This window comes from Octopus bimaculoides, chromosome 8 (assembly GCF_001194135.2).
Source record: "Octopus bimaculoides isolate UCB-OBI-ISO-001 chromosome 8, ASM119413v2, whole genome shotgun sequence".
Taxonomy (NCBI): domain Eukaryota; kingdom Metazoa; phylum Mollusca; class Cephalopoda; order Octopoda; family Octopodidae; genus Octopus; species Octopus bimaculoides.
In genome coordinates, this window is record NC_068988.1 from 86,998,122 (window position 1) to 87,002,766 (window position 4,645).

At 38.7% G+C, this 4,645-nt stretch overlaps 1 long non-coding RNA gene and 1 other non-coding gene across 2 annotated transcripts in view; both read left to right on the plus strand.

Moving 5' to 3' along the window:
• Positions 1 to 4,645, plus strand: part of LOC128248601 (uncharacterized) — a 35,008-nt gene that overhangs the window by 1,895 nt on the left and 28,468 nt on the right. The window lies entirely within an intron of this gene.
• On the plus strand, positions 1,528 to 1,601 carry Trnai-aau (transfer RNA isoleucine (anticodon AAU)). Its single transcript has one exon. It is a non-coding gene; the product is annotated as a tRNA-Ile (tRNA).

Below are 4,645 nucleotides of genomic sequence, written 5' to 3' on the forward strand. Positions count from 1 at the left end.
GAACAAAAAACAATAGAGAAGAGTAAAAAACACTTGCCTTTAGTTAATTTAGTACAATTGTTTCACAGTTAAGAGTACATAATACTCTATTCTGATCTTCAGCTATATATATGTATGTATGTGTGTGTGTATATGTTTGTGTGTCTGTGTTTGTTCCCCCAACATCGCTTGACAACCGATGGTGGTGTGATTACGTCCCCGTAACTTAGCGGTTCGGCAAAAGAGACTGATAGAATAAGTACTAGGCTTACAAAGAATAAGTCCTGGGGTCGATTTGCTCGACTAAAGGCGGTGCTCCAGCATGGCCGCAGTCAAATGACTGAAACAAGTAAAAGAGTAAAAGAGTATATCTATCACACACCTCCTCTCTGTTCCATTGTCTCTCTCTGTCACATACATACTCTGATTTCTCAATCTCTCTCATACAGTGTCTACCTTTCTCGCTATCTCACCTTCTGTTGTATTTTCTCTCACATTTTCACTCAATTTGCCTTTCCTTTTCTTTCTCTGTCTCTCACACACACACACACACACTCTATTTCTTCTCTCGTTTTCATTGTCTTTCTTTTTCCCTTTCTCTCTCTCTTTCACACATACTTTGTATTTCCCTTTCTCGCTTCTCTCTCACTCTCTGTTTCCCACGCTCACACTGTCCCATCTTTCTCATTTTCTCTCTCTGTCACACACACACACCCGCGTGCTACGCGCACAGTTTCTCATCTTCTAATTTTCGTTTTTATTTCCTATTCCATAAAACTTGGAACTGACTAAGTTGTTAAGCCCTAACCTAATCAAACAGATTCATTAAGTTTTCTGACTCTGACCATTCCGTCTCTTAATAGTTTAGAGGATACATTTTTCAACGAGCCCTCATTTAAAACGGTAAAGTGTGATTGGAGTGAGCTTAGGCTGCTGTTTCTAGCAAGTGGAATGACGTAGAAGCCCCCTTGTTTCTCGTTCTCCTGTTATGGTTGTTGTTATTTAATTTCAAGTCAGCTCTGATCTACCAAACCTATAGGCAATGTTTCGATATTAGTACATGACGTCAATTATGAGTGAGTGTGTGTGCATGTGTGTGTTTGACTGTTCAGTTCTGTCGAGCATATGAAAGATAAGGTCGCTCTCACATGACGTCGTAGACTTTTACCGAAAGATTGCTGTACATTATCCGATATAGGCTTTCTTAATCACAGGTCGATACCTATATTCGTTTTGATGCTGCTGTCATTTAACCCCAGGTCGTTCCTAATTGATTAGGTCTATGATCAATGATATCCCAGCTGTGACCATCCTGCTTTTATTTTTTTATTTTCTTTCTATTTCTGAAAATACAGTTGTCCAGTTTCTAAAGGCAATAGGGTCTGATTTGATGGATATTAGGCTGTTATTTATAGTAGATCGAGCGACAATGTAAAACATCTCTGTTAGGACAGTATATTGATGTTGCTGTTGATACGGATGGCGTGTAAATGGAACCAACAGATGTCGACTGCCTCATTAATAAATATAAAGCAATCAGCATTCGTTGGCCGGTTAGCTCAGTTGGTTAGAGCGTCGTGCTAATAACGCGAATGTCGTGGGTTCGAGCCCCATACTGGCCAGTGGCACTTTCTTTTTTTTAATCTATAAAGATTATTGATTATTCTAGTAGAATCGATATCTATGTCAGACGGGTCGATGTGCAACCAAGCTGACTTTGCTTTTCATCCTTCCGAGATTGATAAAATTATTTCTGATAAAGTATTAGTGGCGACTTAATCTACCACCTCTGTTAGAAGTAATGAAACATGGTGACACTAATTTGGATATTGTCTTTTAAGTCGATGACGGCTCTGAATAGTTTATGCTAATTTGTGCTAACTTTCTATATCAACTAGTGTACAATATTGTTCAAAATTGTACATTTCTTCCTCATGACATAAAAGTATGAACATAGGTTCATGAGATGGTTGTGATCTGTACAGTAATCCCTTATCACGGGTGTTACGTTCCAAACCCACCGCGAAAGGTGAAAATCCGCGAAGTAGAAACAGTACTGTATTGTATATACATTTTTTTATTTTTATAAAATATGTATATATTTATTTTATTATAAATGCAAAACAGCACTACGGGGGAATCAACATAAGCTTAAATAATAAACCGCGATAGGTGAACCGCGATAGGTGAACCGCGATAGGTGAACCGCGATATGGCTAGGGATTACTGTAAACAGTTTTGAGTAGTTTCACAACCATTGGAGAGCGAAGCGCTCCTCACGAACGCAGGTTCGTAAGTTGGTTGTGATCTATAAACAGTTTTGATCAGGAACCAGAAAGAGAAGAATAAAACGCAATGCACATGTCAAAATAAAACGGAAGAGAAGAATAGAACAAGTTATATGATAGTCTACATTCCACGTCTGACATCACTATCACGCAGCAGCATTCCTGCAATTTTTTTGTTATTTTTCAGTATGTGTGTGCTGTTCCTGGTACTTTTTCACTGATGTTTGCATTCTAGATCGTTCGGGTTACATACACCTGGTTCGGATTATACTGACTTGTGAGACGAGGCTAAAAGGATTGGGGAAAGACACCTTCCTCTTCGGTCAAACCCGCATCGACTTATGTAAGTTCCAATTGGAAAGGAAATTGAGGACGGAAAGGGAAGTGCTCTCACCCAATGAATTTGGTCAAATGATGGATGACTGTAGCAAAAATGATTAGCGTGAATGAACCTACTCTAAGCCTGTACCTGTAGATTGGAAAACAAATACACCTGTAGAAAAAGGTAATATAAAAGGAGAAGGGGCTCTATACCCCTTTTTAATTCCTGACCAGGCTCCCGTGGATTTTATGGGTTTTTCCACGTGTAACCTTTCGAAGTGCCTCCCCCTATTGGGAGTTTTATTTGTTATATCTTTCTCTGTTTTCCTAACTGTTTACACGAACGTTTTCTTCTTTTCGGACAAAACCCTTTGTAACCTTCGTCCTGTCCTTATTCTTGCATGTTTTTAATTTATATTAGCCCTTGTGGCCAATAAAACCAGAATCAATTATTATTATTATTATTATTATTATTATTATTATTATTATTATTATTATTATTATTATTATTATTATTATTATCATTATTATTATTATTATTATTATTATTATTAATTATTATTATTATCGTTAGGCGCAAACGCCTACACCAGCACATAAGCCATTCCAAGCAATGCAGTCATTTGTGTGTGCACTCCCTGATATATCTAGTATGCCTAAGATCTCAGGTATTGCATCCAGATTCTTTGAAATTGTTCCGAGTAAACCAATAATAAGAGGGACAATTTTGACTATTGCTTGATGCATTTCCCGTACCTGGCTCATTATATCCTGCTATTTGTCTACCCGCGCTCTTTCTGATTTCAACATTCTCGTCAGCAGGGACATGTGCATGTGCACGATTGTGATATCCAGACGATCACGCTCCATACGCCTGTCTGTAAAGACGGTCATGTTCCACATGAACTTCACTCGTTCGTTTTCAACCAAGGCCCGTGAAATGAGGTCGTACTACTTATCTGGGCACGGAACAGCGTATTTCTTGTAGAATTCCCAGTACATCTTACCAGCGACCTCTATACGCTTTTTGTGATAACTGTACGCGTTTTATGATAACTGTGAGCAGCCACCGATAATGTGACGTACGCATTCATTCCCCATCATTATCATCATCCAATATTGTTCATCGAGTTAATGATTCACTCATCACTACTTCGACCGCTGCTTATACATACTGTATTCTGCTGAGAGCATCCTATATTTTGCCAAGAACATGCATACATACATTCCTGAAATTGGAACATACATACATACATACAGTCCTGAAATTAGAAAGATCAGAGTGCAGGCTCAACATTAGAAGCTGCTTTTTCGTACAGCGTGTGACGACTACTTGGAACTGTCTGCCAAATAGTGTGGTCGCAGCTCCATCAGTCAATGCCTTCAAGGAGAGGCTTGACGCACACTGGAGGGAGCTTCGGGCAAAATTTGACCCTGTCTGTCACTATTAGCTACAACTGTCGAAGTGTTGTACCACACATGACAAATTAATTGTACTAGTGGAAAAGGACCTGTGAACAAGCTCCTAGGAGCTTCAACACGGAAACCATCCAGTATCCAATATACATATATACGTACGTACACACGTGTGTGTGCGCGAGCGCGCGTATAAGTGAGTTTGGAGGAATATATTATCCGGGCGTATACCATATTAGCTCTCACTTAAGTTCCAGTTAATGGCTAACTACAATGATCAGTATCCAACGTTTGTGTCTATACTTAACTGTTAACCATTCAGTGAATTCTTCCAATGGGTAATTCCGTGTACTCTTCGCTGGACAGTAAAAATTGTCTGGAGTATATATTAATATCTATATATGTAAAAATGAGAATGTGTGTGTGTGTGTGTGTGTGTTTCCCTAAAACTCGAGAACTACACAACCAATTTCATTCAAATTTTACACATGCCTTACTTAGGGTTCCGGTTGTGTTTTAGTCAAAAAGATTTTTAACTTCTTGCATAGTTCGAGCCCACAGCAACATCATATCTCCTCCACTATTTAAGTATTACGTGTCAAAAGTGAAACAAAAACACTTATGTCAAATACTTTCACTTT